General features: G+C 37.4%; 1 long non-coding RNA gene across 2 annotated transcripts; it reads right to left on the bottom strand.

Annotated features, from left to right (window-relative positions):
- Positions 1–8,495: 8,495 nt before the first annotated feature.
- On the bottom strand, positions 8,496–9,806 carry LOC129903457 (uncharacterized). 2 transcript variants are annotated; one of them, XR_008770279.1, is made up of 3 exons: positions 9,636–9,800; positions 9,429–9,563; positions 8,496–9,175 (listed from the first exon to the last, which is right to left on the bottom strand). It is a non-coding gene; the product is annotated as an uncharacterized LOC129903457 (long non-coding RNA). The 2 variants fall into 2 exon arrangements; XR_008770278.1 differs by lacking the exon at positions 8,496–9,175 and having other exon boundaries at positions 9,333–9,563; positions 9,636–9,806.
- Between the last annotated feature and the right edge of the window lie 9,507 nt (positions 9,807–19,313).

A 19,313-nucleotide genomic window follows, 5' to 3' on the forward strand; every position in this document is an offset into this window, starting at 1 on the left:
GAACTCGGATTGTTAAGTTCAAGTTCCCGAATGAGGCAGTCATAGAGTGGAAGGTGAGTCTTGTCGTGCCTAAGGGTAAGTTTATTTCTTACCTTAGGGCCAGAAAGCTAATCTTAAAAGGGTGTATTTATCACATTGTCCGAGTGAAAGATGACAATATTGAGTCCCCACCCTTTGAGTCAGTTCCTATTGTCAATGAGTTTCTTGACATTTTTCCTGAAGATCTGCCTGTAGTCCCTCCGGATAGGGAGATCGACTTTGGGATTGATGTTTTTCCTGATACCCAGCCTATCTCAATCCCTCCATATAGAATGGCTCCGGCCGAGTTGAAGGAGTTGAAAGAACAGTTGAAAGACTTGTTGGATAAGGGATTCATTAGGCTGAGTGTCTCACCATGGGGTGCTTCGGTCCTATTTGTGCGAAAGAAAGATGGGTCCCTTAGAATGTGTATTGACTACAGGCATCTAAATAAGGTCACCATAAAGAACAAGTACCCTCTCCCCAGAATAGATGACTTATTTGATCAACTTCAGGGTACCACGTGTTTCTCAAAGATAGACCTGAGATATGGCTACCATCAGTTGAAGGTGAGGGAGTGTGATATTCTGAAGACCGTTTTTTGGACTCGTTATGGCCACTTTGAATTTTTGGTCATGTCCTTTGGGTTGACTAATGCCCCCGCAGCTTTTATGGATCTCATAAACCGGATATTTAAACCATATCTGGATATGTTCGTGATTGTATTCATAGATGATATCTTGGTTTACTCTAAGAATGAGGAGGAGCACGCCCATCATCTTAGTGTCATCTTGGAAACCTTGAAGGACCAGATATTATATGCAAAGTTCTCCAAATGTGAATTTTGTCTTGCATCAGTGGCTTTCCTAGGCCACATTGTATCTGGAGATGGTATTCGGGTTGATGCTAAGAAAATCGAGTCAGTGCAGAATTGGCCTAGACCTACATCCTCGACAGAGATAAGAAGCTTCTTGGGTTTGGCCAGCTACTATCGAAGGTTTGTAGAGGGATTCTCATCCATATCATCACCATTGACTAAGCTAACCCAAAAGAAGGCTAAGTTCCAATGGTCCGATGCTTGTGAGGAGAGTTTCAAGAAACTAAAGGCCAAGCTAACCACTGCTCCTGTCTTGACTTTGCCCGATGGAACAGAGGGCTTTATGACCTACTGTGATGCATCCAGAATTGGTTTGGGTTGTGTGTTGATACAAAAGGAAAAGGTGATAGTCTATGCTTCAAGACAGCTTAAGATTCATGAGCGGAACTACCCAACTCATGACCTCGAGCTGGCAGCTGTGGTGTTTGCGATTAAAATTTAGCGCCACTATTTGTATAGAGTGCATGTTGATGTATTCACCGATCACAAGAGCTTACAATATGTATTCAGTCAGAAGGAACTCAACCTGAGGCAAAGGAGATGGCTCGAGATACTCAAGGACTATGACATGAGCATCCTCTGCCATCTAGGTAAAGCTAATGTGGTTGCTGATGCTCTTAGCAGGTTGTCTATGGGTAGCACTACCCATGTAGAGGAGGGAAAGAGGGAATTAGCGAAGGAGGTACATGATTAGCCCAATTGGGAGTTCGTCTGGAAGAGAACAATGAAGGTGGAGTTACCATTCAGGATGGGTCTACATCCTCACTTGTGGCAGAGGTAAAGGAGAATCAAGACCGAGATCCCGTCCTTCTCCAATTGAAGGGAGTTGTTCACAAACAAGAGGTAATGGTTTTTACCAAAGGGGGGGATGGTGTGTTGAGGTACCAAAATAGATTGTGTGTACTTGATATCGATGATGTTCGAGAGAGGATTATGGCTGAAGCGCATAGTTCCAGGTACTCTATTCATCCAGGCTCCACAAAAATGTATCACGACTTGAGGGAAATCTATTGGTGGAGTGGGATGAAGAGGGATATTGCAGAATTTGTTTCCAAGTGCTCGAATTGCCAACAGGTGAAGGTTGAACATCAAAGGTCATGTGGTTTAACCCAAAACATAGAAATTTCGGAATGGAAGTGGGAGATGATCAACATGGACTTTATCACGAGTTTGCCAAAGTTCCAAAAGCAACACGATTCGATTTGGGTAATTGTGGATAGGATGACGAAATGAGCTCACTTCTTGGCGGTTAAGACTACTGACACCGCAGAGGATTATGCAAAGTTGTACATTCGAGAGATCGTCAGACTGCATGGGGTTCCCTTGTCTATCATCTCAGACAGAGGAGCTCAATTCACTTCCCAATTTTGGAAATCCTTTTAGAAGGGACTGGGTTCGAAGGTGAACTTGAGCACATCCTTCCATCCCCAAACAGAGGGCCAGGCAGAGCGCACCATCCAGATATTGAAAGATATGTTGAGGGCATGTGTGCTTGACTTCAAGGGAAATTGGGATGATCACTTACCTCTCATAGAGTTTGCATATAACAATAGCTATCATACAAGCATCCAAATGGCTCCTTATGAAACTTTGTATGGGAGGAGGTGTAGATTGCCTATTGGGTGGTTTGAAGTTCGTGAAGTTGAGTTGATTGGGCCTGACTTTGTTCACCAAGCCATGAAGAAGGTGAGAGTTATTCAAGAGAGGCTAAAGACAGCCCAAAGCCACCAAAAATCTTACACTGATGTGAGGAGGAGAGACTTGGAGTTTGAGGTGGGTGATTGGGTATACTTGAAAGTGTCACCTATGAAGGGCGTCATGAGGTTTGGAAAGAAGGGAAAGCTTAGTCCTAGATATATTGGTCCTTACCAGATTTTGAGGTGGATTGGAAGTGTTGCTTATGAGTTGGAGTTACCTTTAGAGCTATACTCTATTTATCCGGTGTTTCACGTTTCGATGTTGAAAAAGTGATTGGGCGATCCCTCGTTGGTAGTCCCCATTGATAGTATTGGAGTAAAGGATAGCTTATCCTATGAAGAGGTTCCGGTCCAAATCCTTGATCGTTAAATTCGCAAGTTGAGGAATAAAGAGATCGCCTCAGTTAAAGTCTTGTGGAGGAATCAATTTGTTGAGGAAGCCACGTGGGAAGCGAAGGAATCTATGAAATCTAAATTTCCACATCTATTCGTGCCTACCGACGAGAATGTTGAAGGTAATGTCAATTTCCTTGATTTGAATTTGTATGCGCATTATGAGTTTGATTGGTAATTGTTTGAGAAAATTGATTGGTTGAATGACTGAAATTTTGATTGTGATTTGCACCCCGAGTCCATTCTTGGTTGCTCGTCATTCGAGGACGAATGATCCCAAGGGAGAGATAATGTAACACCCCTCAAAAATTTTCCCTAAGGCTCGGACCTTTCTTATATTCGGGTAGGGTCGAACTCGAGTATTGTGGAGCATTTGCATGAGTAAGATGAGTCTTTGAGAAATTGAGCAGCGTTAGAGGTGATGTGGGGTCATGAAGGACCCTTAGGACCAAATCAAATCCAAAAGATTCATCGTGGCTAAGTTTGAGAAGGAGTTCGCATAAGGGGTTGACTTCTAATAACCCTATCTTTTGAAAGACGACAATCTGGGTAGCCCACGACCCATCAAACTAAAGGTCGTCGAGTCTTCTTTTCAATACCACCAAGAATGTAATTTTTGGAGTTCGAAGTCGAAAGATATGACGATCCTAAGATGAACTAGCATGGCAGGGATTTTCAGGCCTGGGTTGCAATTGCTGGAAAACTGGGCTTGGCGCCGCAGTGGCGCGATGCGCCACTATCGCGCCAGGAACACGCCTCAGAAGTTTGGCCCCTGGCGCAGCGCGCTACTACGAGGTGTGCAGGGTTTTTCAAGCCAATTTCCAGAACCCAGAAAATATGGCCTTGGCGTTGTAAGGGCGCGACGCGCCACTATTGCGCCAAGAATGTGCCTCAGTAGTTTGGTCCTTGGCGCGGCGCGCCACTACGAGATGTGCGGGTTTTAGGCGTAATCAGCCTGGCGCTGCAATGGCGCGATGCGCCATTATCGCACCCAGGGCATTTTTAGCCTATTTTCAGAACTTTTAAGAAGGGGCAATTTGGGAATTCAACCAAATTATATATGTATCATCTTCTGGCATTTTGGGATCATAATTTGCAGCCCCACTCTCTCTCTAGAAAAGCCCTAGAAAACTCTTTCTTCTTCATCTTCTTCTTCTTCTCCATCTCCAACAAGAGATTGTTTCAAGAGCTTCAAGACTTCAAGTTTTCCATTCAAGACCCAACAACAAGGTTTCTTCAAGAGTATATTCTAAGGTATGTAAGGTTATGCAAAACATGGGTTGAGTCCAACCATGTGCCCTACTCTTGCTTTGAGGTTAGATGTCCATGAAAAATGGAGTTTCTAGGTATGGTTTATGTTTGAATGAGTTTTGTTCCCTATTTATTTGATGCTATATGTGTTGATGTTGTTGAGCTAAGAAGTTCCTAAAACCTTCATGTTAGTATGAGTTGATGAAGAGGACTTGTTAATATGTTTTTGTTGATCTCTTTAACCATGTGATTATGTTGCATAAGTCAATTTCCTTAAATGTGTTATTCTACTTGAATTGTTGAGCTAAAGCCATAGAGTTGTGATGAGTATTGAGGAGATGTCATAAATGCTTATCTAAATAAGGCTTGATCAAGTTGATTGGAGGATAGAATTGACGAGTCGATAAGGTCATAAATGAGACTTGCCATTATGACTTAATTGAGTTGAGAATGAGGATAGAGTTGATGAGTGGGAAATGTTCCACATGAAACTAGCCGTGAGGGCTTGTTTGAGATGATTGGAGGGAGTCTTATGAGCATAGAGTCATGGGAGGAGTATCGAGCACCGAAGCGGGTAAGAGTATAGTCCATACTCGAACCCCAGAAACTATGACGTCAACGTAGGTAGGGATAGAACCATTAAAGTCAGATGCTTCCCATGGGATCAAACCGTTAAAGTCGGATGTTTCCCATTTATTTGTCCTGACATGATAGGACTTGACAAATCGATGGTATCCATAATTAGGTAGGCGTTCATGCCCTGGCAAGCTATGGACGGACGTGGCAACAACGTCTGATTGTTGTACTATCACTGGCTCATAGGTGATGGTTGTCGGATAAGAGAAACTCCCATTTAGGTCTTGATAGTGCTCCGAGTCAGTTGAGTTGAGTGGCTTATGAGTTAGTCCCGTCTAAACTATTCTTGTTAGACTTAGGACACTTGAGTGAGTTGTCATGTATGTAGGAGTTGAGATCCTGAGTTGATGTTGATGTTTTCTGATGTTTGTTTCATCCGGCTATTTTACATACTCGTACATTCTATGTACTGATGCCATTTGGCCTGCATCGTTTCATGATGCAGAGATAGGTACTAGAGATCATCAACCGGTGCTCCGTTGAAGATGCACATACACTTCCAGCCAGTTGGTGAGTCCTCCTAATTTTCGGAGGATGTTGAGCTTTCGTATATAGTTTTATTGTCGTTTCCTTTATTTTGATTGTCGGTAGTCATGGGCTTGTCATTGCCACCTTCTAGATTTTGATAGAGGCTTCATAGACTAGAGTGTGGGAAGGTTGGACTGCTATTTTTTTTAGAAGCCTTGTTATAACTATTTTGATGAGTTGATAGTAATTGGCCCTCGGCCCTCATATTATGAATGAATGATTGTGTGACTGAATCAGGTGGTTCGCTTGGAGGCAAAAAGTGGATTTCGAGTGCCGATCGTGCCTAGGGTAACCCCCCCCCCCCCCGAGGTGTGACAAGTACACTACTCTCAAATACAAGGAGAAAACAATAATTAACACTTCTCTCTTGTAAAAAGAACAACTACTAAAGAGGACACTCAAAACTACAATATTTATATTGGTGTATAACTCTCTTTGTATTTTTTACTCTATTTTTCTGAATGAATCAAATGAGGGAACGACACCGTCTATTTATAGAGGAAGGAAAAATGCGTAAAAGGGGAAATACGCGTAAAAGGGTTGCTGGCTGGCAATAGCTTTTCAACAATTACTATTGGTTGCCTTTTCCTTTTCCTCCCTTTTTTGACTTTTCTTTGCTGACTTTTCTTTGCATTCTCCCACTTGAAGATTTAATTGGGAATCAATTAAGTCTTCACATAATCCTTTCTACCCAATTACTGCAATGTTATATTTCTGCTAGGCCAATAGAAGATCGACACCATTTAAACTTGTTACTGTTGATCGTCTTCGTAAATATATCTGTTAGGTTGTCATTAGTGTGAATTTTATGAATATCCGCACTGCCTTCTTCCACCTTCTCACGAACAAAGTGATACTGAACTCGTATGTGCTTTGTCCTTGAATGAAATGCCGGATTCTTTGCAAGATTCAAAGCGCTCTGATTGTCACAAAATAGAGCAACCTTCTCTTGTTTATGCCCGAGCTCCTCCAATAATACCTGCATCCATATTGCCTCTTTGCTAACTTGTGTAGTTGTTATATATTCTGCTTCCGTCGTAGATATAGTCATGATAGATTGCAGTTTTGAAACTCAGCTTACAACTCTTCCAGTAATAGTAAAAACATAACTTGTGGTGAACTTGCTTTTATCAAGATCACCTGCATAATCTGAATCAACATAACCTTTAACAGTAAAGTTTGATCCTCCATAACACATTGCGACATCTGAGGTACACTTTATATATCTTAGGATCCTCTTAACAGTATTCCAATGCTCTCTACCAGGATTAGCCATGTATCAACTAACCATTCCCACTGCTTGTGCAATGTCAGGTCTTGTACATACCATGACGAATATTAAACTTCTCACTGCTAATGCATACCGTACTCGAGACATCTTCATCATCTTTACTTCATTGCTAGGACTCATTCTTGAGGAAAACTTGAAATTAATAGGGAATGGGGTAGAAATGACTTATAGTCTTGCATCTTGAAGCGTCACAAGATTTTCTTCAAGTAGTTCATTTGAGAAAGCCAAATCTTCCTATTATTTCTGTCTCGGTGAATTTGCATCCCTAGAATCTTATTTGCTGGTCCCAAGCCCTTCATTTGAAACTCCCTAGCCAACTGTGCCTTTAAATTTGTGAGACGATCTTTGTTGGGGCCTGCTACCAATATGTCATCAACATACAACAGCAAAATAATAAAATCGTTGTCACCAAATCTCTTATACTAAACATAAGAATCTGAACTATGTCTGTTGTATCCAAAACTTATAATGAAGGAATCAAATCTCTTATACTAACACCTCGGCGCCTGTTTGAGACCATATAGAGATTTGTTCAACCTGTAAACCAAGTTTTCTTTACCCTGTTCTTCAAAACCTTTTGGTTGGAGCATGTAAATTTCTTCTTCAAGTTCTCCATGAAGAAATGCAGTTTTGACATTTAACTGCTTCAAGTACAAGTCAAATGTAACACACATCGCTAGGACCACTCGAATTGTTGTGAGTCGAACCACCGGAGAAAATATCTTATTGAAGTCTATACCTTCTTTCTGAGCGAATTCTTTTACCACTTATCTTGCACGATACTTCTCCACTTGATCATTACCATTGCGTTTAATTTTGTAGACCCATTTGTTTCCAATGGCCTTCCTTCCTTGTGGTAATTGAACAAGATCCCATGTTTTATTTTTATGAAGAGCTTCAATTTCTTCTTGCATTGATGCCATCTATAGAGATGATTCTTGGCCTTTCATAGCCTCGTGAAAAGTTGAAGGCTCTCTATCTTCTGTTAATAGACAGTATGAATCATTGCTCTCCATAGAATAATTTGAGTGTCAAGCTGGTTCTCTTCTCTTCCTGGTTGACCGTCAAACTTGTGGAGTTTCGATCTCAGCTTGCTCTTGTTCTTCGTGCTCTAGTGCTGCTTCAGAAGAAACTGGAACTTCATTTATTTCTTCAACTTCAACTGTAGTAGTCTCTGATTTTTCTTTTGAAGTGCTACCATCTTTTGCTTGTATCTTGTTTTTAATAAATACAACATCCTTGCTGATTACCACCTTGCGGGCATTGGGATCCCACAAGCGATATCTCTTGACTCTATCAGCATACCCTAAGAAAATGCATTCCCTGGATTTTGGATCCAACTTCGATTTTTCTTGGGTGTTGTACATAACATAAGCAGGACTTCTGAATATATGTAACCGAGAATAATCAGTTGATTTTCATGTCCACATCTCCATTGGCATTTTCAGATTAATCGCGGTTGATGGTGACCGATTGATCACATAAAAGGGGCTTCTGGCTGCTGGCTGGCAATAGCTTTTCAACAATTGCTGCCGGCTGCCTTTTCCTTTTCCTCCCTTTTTGACTTTTCTTTGCTGATTTTTCTTTGCACAACTTAGGTCCTGCATGCATCCAATTGAACAATTCAAGCAAACGATCAACACCAAAAAGCAGGATCAGTTTGATAGGCTATCAGCTAACAACAAGAAAAGATATACAGAGATCAGCGAGAACTTCACGAGTATAAGTCATGTGCTGTAACATAGTGCATCTATCATTAGCTTAATTATAGGTGCGCTATGTACTTGAAGAACACTTTCGAGACCATAAAGCAAATAAAGACACTGGAACAAAGTATTTACAGATAGGGAAATTCAATAATTATTTATCCTTTTTAAGATAAATAAAAAATTAAGTCAGCAAGATGTTTATGATGAAACAACTACTACCCATGAACTCATTGATTTGGTCTGATATTGAAATCTCTACTCGGTATAACAAATCTCGACCTGGAATCAACTTCAACTGCTACACTTAGACATGTGGATTCCTTTCATCTTTAAGATGATCACAGTTAACACCTCCTCAGAGCAGATTATGAAGTTAAGACAGAAAAACGAAATGACTGTCAGGCCAAAGGCATAAACCTAGTGTTAATTCAGTAATTCAGAAGTTTCTTATCCTTACCGATCATGACCATCCTGAACATTTGTATAGAAAATGTAATTTGTCACCAGCAACAAAAATACAACAGCAAAGCTAAAACAGCACCAACAGCTGCTGCATCTGCTTGCATTCAACCAACAAACAGTAGTATGTCACCAGCAACAAATTATAAGCAGCCAAGTTAAAACAGCATCTACAACTGCTGCATCTCCTTGCCATTCAGCGAAGAAATACTATTTTGTGAACGGCAACAATATTACAACCAACAGCAAATATAACAGCATCAACAGCTGCTGCATCGTCTAGTGATTCAGCCACATTGACTTTTCATGGACCCAACTATAGAAGGCCAAAAATTCCCATCATAAGTAAATTACAACAAGGAAAACCATCACAATATTCCATTCAAGTATACTTTGAATCAGAAAAACAATAAGAAACCAAATAAAGCCAGAAAGAAAATCCAATAAGCGTAATTATAAAACAACAGTAGAAATCTTAATATCACAACACCATTCCATAATACCAGAATGCAGAGGTAACATCAAAAGAAGTTCTGGTATGGATTAAGTACAACAAAAAGAAGCTAAACCTTATAAATAAGTCTGGCCAACCAGTTCTAGCAAGCAGAATACAGATGGAAGGATCAGTCACTTGGGAATGTCCTGATACGCAGCATCGACCAGAGCCAGATTACAACCGTGGCCTCCTCCCTTGCTCCTTAATCCTGCAAAATAAAACAATGCTTTTTCATCAAGTTAACACTACAACAAAACAACATATGACAGCCACAACTTACATCAGCATCAGAACGTGGCAAGGGGCTGCGAGAGCCAGCACATCTACCCCGCGGGGAGATACTCTTTGGAGTTGGAGACCGGTCATTGTGATTACGTCCATCCGGACTAGCATCCCTAGAAGGGGTTGTTCTACGTGGAGAAGGGCTCCTTCGAGGACTGAGGCTACGGCGATCAGGGGAGGCACTTATATATAAAATGAATCATTAGACAAAGCTTATAAAAATAGTTCTCCATGGGGGAAGAGAGAGATGAGAAGTAAAATATTAATAAGAAAAGTTCTACCTTCCATGAGACCAACTGCGTCTATCCTCATCATATTTACCTCTACCACGACCTTTGTGGTAATCAGGGCTGCGGCGTCATACCTTCCCCTACTTCTACTTCTACTTCGGCTTCTCCTTCTAGAATCCCTGTCCCTATAATGATCTCGATGCCTAAGATAAAGAAACAAAAAAGGGTGAAGATAAGATTGTATGTACAACTCTTTAACCTCTCTTAGCTAAAAGCAAAATGTCAATCATTCAACTCAAGTACCACACAAAAGGGGAAACAAGACTATGTGGCTTCCACCTTGTTTTGGAGAGGAAATGGTTATAGCAGAAGAATATCAACGAAGGGAGGACAAGGGTTAAGAGAAAAGTCATTTTAACACCAGTATCCATTCTAACACCAAAATATGCTTATCCACAAAAGCTCAAATATTTATGCCTTGATGAGATCACCATATTCCACACGCAGAAAATGCTTTGATGTTATAGCTTGTTCTGTACACAATTGCAAGCCAGAAAACTGATATTAGTATCCAGTCAGGCAGTGGGTGATGATGTTGGACATATAAAGGCACCTCCATCTAATCAAAATGAAACATGTTTGTGAACCTACTCGGTTATTTTGAAATGTCGGCAATCAAGATTGTTTTAATTAATTAAAAACAAATGGTTTCTTCCATTTAATCACTAATGGCAGGAAGCAAGTAAAATCACATCATTATTGATTATCATAAACATTAATGGCTCAAGTGAGGTAACAATGTTACTGATTTCCTGCTTCCCCTCTCTCAGCTTACCATATTGAGATGTTTGCTACATATTCCAGAGGAATTGAAAGCATGAAGACCAAATAACGTCATTATCAACTCAATCAATCAATTCAATAAGAGGAAAAAAAATTGGCCAAAAAAAGAAAGATTAACAAATCTGCCGATACATTAAGGGCAAGTTCCATTACAACAGCTGATGAAGAAAGTTTACTTAGTAGGTGATTGGCCATAAAAACAAAATATTATTCACTTTATCTGAAATTTTTAAATTTGGAATTGTGTTTGGCCATACCTTTTACAAAGAATATTCGAATTTGAATGTACTTTTTCTTAATATGATTTATACCCCCAATTTCTAAAAACCTAGCAAAATCACTCAACTTGACTAATTAACCTAAAACAGACGATCAAATCTGGTCTAAAAGAGAAATATCTCACAATAGATAGTCAGATCCTATACACAAGCTACTACATACTATTACAAATATTTTCCCTTTATTAAGAATTTCTAATTGTGTTTGGTCTTAGTTTTTGTAAATAATATTTGGATGTTCGAATGTACTTTTCGTAAAAAATCATGAAACGTGATTTTTACCCTCTATTTCCTAAAACCATCCAACTTGACTAATTTACCCAAATTTGTCATCCTTATTATTTTCTTCCTCTACCCAAACCACATTTGTTTACTCTAATCATTATTATTTTATGCAATATATAAAAGCCACATTCCTTAACTCTAAAGATTGTTATTTTTTCCCCAAACTAATCAACTCCCAAAGAGTGTCGAAGTTTTGTCCATGAAGTTGAGAATATTGGATAATTGGGTAGCAGAGAGCATGCAACAGCTTGTCGAATGGAAAAAATAAATGCTGTCGAAAGGGCTGATATAAATGAGTCGTTTCTTGTAAAAATAAAAATAAATTAAGTTAAAATTCGAAAAAGAAAAATATAGTGAAAGTGAAAACAAGATTTTGGATATTTTTCAAATACAATTTCAAGTTATATTTGAAATTTTCATGGCCAAACACTAATTCTCAAAAAAAGTAAAAAATATTCGGGAAAAAAATGAATAATTCTCATGCCCAAACCAGTCCATAGAATTCAGAACAGAGTATCTGAAAATTCAAAAAAATATAAAAATTCAACTAGTAAGGCTTGTAAACTGAAAAACTCTGGAAACATAAGCTAAGCATCACCATTTCCCTTCCATTCCTTACTCCAGATCATCCACATTTCATTGAGGATGGAAACGACAGGGAATTTCAACAAAACCAGATCATCAGCATTTCTTACATGTTTTCTTTTATGAAAAGCACTTTGACATGTTTTGATTGCAAAGGGTCATGAGATCCAAAATAGCATCTCTAAAGCAGGTAGTAGAATTTTCTACCAGTAAATACTGCAGCGTGATTTTAAGGATCGATCTAAGACCAATGTTATTAAAGTGCAAAAAAGCTCTAAGGTTCGTTGGAGTTTTAAGTGCAAAACGCAAATAAAGTGTGGACTTTAATGAAAATGGCACAAATAATTATAAGCATGAATAACAAATATATAAATAAAGAAATTGAAAAAAAAATTACGATAAAGTGAAATTTCAATTGTTTAGTGCCGCTTCTTCATAAGAAGCTCATTGGTAAGGAAAAGTATGTCGTCGAACCTTGATGAAGACTCTGAAGCGTACATTAAGCGAGACAAAGCACTCAACACGTTTTGTGCCTTGCTTCAACACTTAAGCGCACTTTAAGTGTGCTTCTGACAACACTGTCTAAGCCTCCATACTCTAGTTACAGAAGAAAAATTCTGATAACTCTTTTAGAGCCTGTTTGGATTGGCTTATTTTAGGTGTTTTTAAGCTAAAATTATTTTTAAGTATTTTTGAAGTGTTTGGATAAAATTAAAAAGAGTTTTTAAGCACTTTTTTTAAGGCCAAAATAATAAAAATAAGTCATAAGTTAGAAATCTTAACTTATGATATAAGCCAAAAGCAACAAGTCAATCCAAACAGGCCCTTAATATCAAAATTTCTAATCCTGAGCATAGAAAACGTTTGCCAACAGTATAATGTTATGAGAAATTGGGGGGAAACCCTAAATCTCCAAATGACAAACTACGTTTGATTCCATAAAGAGGGAAGGCTCACGAATGAGGAACTTGTATGTTCACTTCCATAAATGAGCCTTGTATGTTCACTTCCATAAGGTTGGAGTATTTTGACATTCTACTCCTAGTTGATTAGTACTTTCAGAAATTAAGTAAACCATAGATAAACCTTTCTTTACTTCAGTCCAATTTTGAAAAGTTTTGCGAAAAGGAAAAAAAAAAGGCAGGCTATCCAACCATCTAGTTTAACTTCCAATAGTCTTATACTTAACAGATACAAAAAAAGGCTCTACTCTTTTTTTCCCTACCCCACAACCTCTCTGTCCACCCCAACTAAAGACGGTGTTAACTTGTTTTTTAAGAACCTTTTAAGATTATTTCTATTCACCATTGTTATTAATCGTGAAGCAAAGTAAAGGGTTATCACTTCAAGGAAGTCACGTGCTTCAAGAAAGTGTGCACTTCAAATAATGATGTGCAAAGTGATCAAAAGAAAAGTGATGTTTTTGAATCTTTTTTACAAGATAAGTACGTTTTTTTTAAAAACTTGGAGCTGGATTAATATTGGTGTATATTGGATGTTTCAATTAGTTATGGCCGCACAATATTTAATGATTTTTCAGAGGAATTTATAGCATTCATCTGCTAATGTGTAATGTGTTATCCCGTGACAAATCATCATTTTACTATTTGATCATTAGTATAATACAAAAGTCTCTCTATATATATATACACACACGTATATACGTATTTTAATTATTTTATATAAACTTACATCTTACTTTTTGATCTCATTTAGGAATATATTATTTAAATTTATTATTTGAAATATGTAAATAGTGATTATTTTGTAGCAAATATTGATAACATGAAGATAGTATTTTGATAAATATGTAAGTATTTTAACTATTTTATAAAAATTTACGTCATACTCTTTGATCTCTCACATAAGATTATTGATTTTATTATCCAAATTATGGAAACGATAATTACTCACAACTCTAAAAGTAGCCATTTTCTTTAATAATATTGCTTACAAACTACTACTAACAACATTTTTTTTTATAAATGTACCTCGTGTGAATCATAAATAAAATATAGACACACTTTTTTATTTTTAGGAAAATAAACACGTAGAAAAGTATAAAGGCTAAAAAGATTTTGAGTCTTTTCCTTTACATTTTTTTTAAAAAAAAATGTTTGACTTCTTTTAAATGTTTTACAAAAATAAAATTATGACAGTTCCCAAATTCTACTCTAACAAAGCAAAAAAAAAAGAGAGTTGAAATCCATTGCTTCCTTTACATTCTTATTGAGGAATTTTATTTGTAGCTTCACCTCTATTAATTATGCAAGACTCAAAATTAATGAAAAACATACAACTAAGTGTTAATCTAATTCATTTGTAGTTGAAGAAAAAAATCATATTTTAAATATTTAAATTTATATATAATAATAAAGTTAGGAATAGAAAAAATGAGGTGACATCTCTACTTATTTATTTATTTATTTTCCTTAATTTGGGGATTTTTCTCTATTTCTCTCTCATTTATGTGTTATGCTAAAAAACCAAAAAAATCACTTCTTTAACATTATTACTTATATTAAATATGTAATGCTTAAGAGTCATTTTTAAAATGTAAATCTTAATGGTCTATATTTTTATTACTCTAAAAACCTTTTATTATAATAATCCCTAAAATAATTCATAATTATATTACAGTATTTGATATTTCATATTTTAATCCTATAAATAGAGATATTGTAAAAAGAAATGAATGATTGGCTTTTTAAATTATTATGCTTCCAAATATGCTTATTATATTCATGTTTTAGTTTGATTTGAAGAATAAGATGAAGGCTATTGAATTGTGATCAGTTTATGGAAATAGATATCGTGAACAACTCGAAAGATTATGCATTGGATTCGTATTTTCTTCTTCTATTTTCTAACGATTTATAAAGTCGTAACAATAATATTGTAAACACATCTTCTATCTTATAATATTTTAAAAAATTATTTGTCAATGTATCAACAGTATTATTATAGTTTGCTTAAAGTTGTGGAAATATATTCAAAAGTCATTTCTTAATTGACGCTCTACTGGACATGCAATAGGAAGAAATAACATAATTTGTCCTTCAAATTAACAAACAGACTGGTCTTTAATTTTTACCGTTTAGCTATGTTACCTTGCAATATCTCTTGTTATGACCTTGCTGTTTACACATGGAACAAGTTTGTTTCACCCCTTGTTTAGAAATTTTTCCATACTTCTTTCTTGGTTCATCTTTGCCCTTTCTTCTATTTCTTGCAAGTCTGCCAAGCATTGGTTTAGGTTCCGGAGGTTCAATCCTTGGATTGTTAGTTTCAGGCCACATCTTCATATTTGAAATTGGTTGGATGAAATGACTATAAGCCTTTAAGAAGGTATCCTTCTTATACCAATGCTCCACAAGAGGTTCAGTCTCCTGTTCTATGTGGCACAAAGCAGCAATAGCATGTTGGCATGGAATGACTCTCAGTTGCCAAGTTCTACAACTACAAACTCTATCAGCCAAGTTAACTGTATGCCTATACTCCCCTTCTCCAATCTCAAACCCAACATCAGCATTCTAAAGCACCTTGCATGTCCTAGACTTGTCCTTATTCTCCTCTAAGATAAGTCTAGCCATAGGTGCAATATCAGATATCCAGGTGTTGGCAAACTTAATCATGTTCACAGATCTTGCCATTATCTTTCTTCTAATTTCCTCCAACATAGTTATTATAAATTTGTGTCTACATAATATGATCCATGAGTTAAAGGTCTCACACATGTTATTTTCAACTACATCACATTTGGAATGCTCTTGAAAGAATGCCCTAATCCATGACACCTTTGGATAATGCAATAAGTCAGCACAAATATCCTTACCAAGTTTGCTCATTTTATGAAGCTCATCCTTGAACTTCACTTCAAAACTTGACTTTGAACATCTCCAAAATTGTTTTCTCCTTTCCTCTCCTTTCCAAGTTTGATTCCAATTAGACCAAATGTGTCTAGCACACATTCTAACTTCAGCATTTGGTAGCAGTTCAGCAACTGCTGCATGAAAATCCTACAAAGAAAACAAATCCAATTCAATACTTAATAGATAATCTAATAGCTTTAGCAAATGTAATATGTAATTACCTTTTGCATATCTGCCATCACAGTAAGACCCTGTCCAGTACCCAACTGCAGGTCCTCTTTCAAGTAATTGATGAAGAAACTCCAACTATACTTAGTTTCCTTATCTATAACTGCTCAGGCTATAAGAAACATCTGATTAAACAAAATCCAATTCAATACTTAATAGATAATCTAATAGCTTTAGCAAATGTAATATGTAATTACCTTTTGCATATCTGCCATCACAGTAAGACCCTGTCCAGTACCCAACTGCGGGTCCTCTTTCAAGTAATTGATGAAGAAACTCCAATTATACTTAGTTTCCTTATCTATAACTGCTCAGGCTATAAGAAACATCTGATTATTTCCATTCTTGCCAACTGCTACTAGAAGTTCACCCTTGCAAGCACCCTTTAAGAAACATCCATCAAATCCTATTATTCTTCTATATCCTTCCTTCCACCCTCTTTTCAATGCCTCCAAGTACACATAGAAGTACAAAAACAAATTCTTTCTTGGTGCAGTTTCTCCATCCATTCTTAAAAAGACAGAACTACCAGGATTGGTCTGTTTTATAACCTTAGCATAATCACATAATCTTGCAAATTCCATATTCCAGTCACCCATGGATTCTCTAAAAATCATTAGCTTTGCCTAGTAACAGACGGTCCTACCCACATACAATCCTAACTTCTCCCTGCACAATTCTTGTATTTCTCAAATCTTTATGGACGATTGTTTATGTGACACCCCGGAAAATTTTTCGCGAAGAATCAAACATTTCTTCACGTGTGGGTAGACTCAGACCGGAGGACTTGTAATTCTACATATGAGTTAGGATTAATTCCTAAGTATTTGAAGTGTTTTAGATGTGTTTAGGGGTCATAAGGGATCTCTAACACCAAGTCGAGTCCAAAGAACTCCAATCGATTAAGTTTTCGGACGAGTTAGTATAAGGGTCAACTTCAAACGATCATATATCCTAGTATATAAATAACTGGGTGGACCACGACCTACCAAATTAAAGGTCTTTGAGTCTTCTTTCCAACGCCACCAAGATTACAATTTTTGGAGTTCGGAGTCAAAAGTTATGGCCATTTTACTACGAACTAGCACTGCAGGAATATTCAGGCTTGGGCGAAATATAGGCTTGGCGCCCCAGTGGCGCGACGCGCCACTATAGCGCCAACAAGATTTTTTGCCCAATTTTCAGATTTTTGAAGAGGGGCAACTTGGACTTTTTCCAAATTATATATACACCATTTTTGGACGTTTTTGGACCATTTTTCAGTCCTCTCTCTCTCTCTAAAAAGCCCTAAATATTTTTCCCTCTCTTCTTCTTCTTCTTCTCCAAATCCATCTCCAACAAAGGGTGCCTTCAAGAGTTTCAAGGATTCAAGTCTTCCATTGAAGACCTAACATCAAGTTCCTTCAAAGTCTTCAAACAAGGTATGTAAGGCTAACCTAAAATATGGATTTAGTTCTTCCATATGCCCACATATGTGTTGGATAGAAGTTGTGAAAGAGTTGAACCTTCTAAGAAGGTTTTCTTGAAAGTTTTCCTAAACTATGGAATGTTTTTAAGTACTATTAGTTGATTGATGTTTTTAATGACTTGAGTTACTAAATAGTTATCTTTCATATTTTTGGCTACAAATGTATCTTTGTATATAGATTTATAGGTATTGACGATATTCTTGAGTTGAGTTTTGTTGAGAGTATGGGTCCATGTTTTATTCACATGAACTCAAGATGCGATTTCTTGTCCTAAATGTCTTGAGGTTGAGATGGATAGTTGTGTGTATATATATGTATTGATTGAAATGAAAAGAATGAATTGATTAGTTAAGAATGTCCCTTTGCTTCTATAAAATGAACATAGGATAAAAATGAGGATTTTGGAGTAGATGTTTGATGATTTGAGATGAGTCGATTTGAAAGAAGGTCCAATGAGACTTGTCATTATGAGTTAATTGAGTTGAAATGAGAATAGAGTTGATGAGGTGGCAATGTTCCACGTGAAACTAGCCGTGAGGGCTTGTTTGAGATGATTGAAGGAGTTTTATGAGCATGGAGTCATGGGAGGAGTATCGAGCACCGAATTGAGCAAGAGTACAGTCCATACTCGAACCCAATACCTGTGTTGCCAAACGTAGGGGGGATTGAACCGTTAAGTCGGATGCTTCCCCGAGAGATTTGTCCTGACATTATAGGACTTGGTTGGATTGGATCCATGAGGTTCGTCATTCATGCCCTGGCAAGGTATGAACGGGCGTGGCAACGACGTCGTTTCGTTGTACCTTCACTGGCTCATAAGTATTGGTTGTCGGTTAAGAGAAACTCCCATTTAGGTCTTGATAGTACTCTGAGTCAGTTGAGTTGAGTGAGTCGCTATATGCTTATGAGTTAGTCCGGTCTACACAATTTCTTGTTAGACTTAGGACACTTGAGTGAGTTGTTACATATTTATTGAGTTGAGTCCTTCGAGTTGAATTGTAAAACGTTGCATAATTTAATTTGCATATTTACTGAGTTGAGTCCTTTGAGCTGATTGTATTAGTTGAATGTTGAGTAGATTGTATACGGTTGGATTGGAGTAGATGAATATGTGATTGGAATGAATGGAATGGTATGTGACTAGATTGGATTTGATTATTGAGTTAATTGTTGAGTTGAGTGTATATAATCGGATTGTACATGATTGAAAGGGATCGAATTGTAAATGAGTTGATTGAACGGTATTGTGTATGATTGGATTGGACTGTATGGTATATGATTGATCTTTGTCTAAAAATGTATTATTACTTTAGACTTATGACGCCTTGTTGAGTCTCTCTTATCTTTCAATTTGAGATATTTGGACCGCTGCTATTCTTCTTTGAGGTATGTTCATTCTGCCATTTTACATACCAGTACATTCCACGTACTGACGCCATTTGGCCTGCATCGTTTCATGATGCAGAAACAGGTTTGAGAGATCGTCAATAGGAGCATCATTGGGGATCTATTCGCACTCAGCGTGGTGGTGAGTCCTCCCCTACGTTCGAAGGACACCGTCTGTGTATTCTTGCATCGAGTTAGCCCTTTTCATTTTGATTCGAGGTAGCCATGAACATGTCATTGGCACCAATTAGATAGTAGTGATAGAGGCTTCATAGACTAGATAGTGATGAGTCGATCGAGTTATTCTTGTCAAACTATTTATAATGACAAATATTAGAGTTGAATTTGTTGGCCCATGGCCTTTATTCTTTGAGTTAGACTGAGGTTTGAGTTGCCCACTGAATATTCTCTTTATTCTTTTGTCTTCCGCTGATCGAATGAATGAACGGATGTGTGATCAGGCTATGTGGTTCGCTTGGGAGCCAGAAATGGTTTCTGAG

This window comes from Solanum dulcamara, chromosome 9 (assembly GCF_947179165.1).
Source record: "Solanum dulcamara chromosome 9, daSolDulc1.2, whole genome shotgun sequence".
NCBI classification, from domain to species: domain Eukaryota; kingdom Viridiplantae; phylum Streptophyta; class Magnoliopsida; order Solanales; family Solanaceae; genus Solanum; species Solanum dulcamara.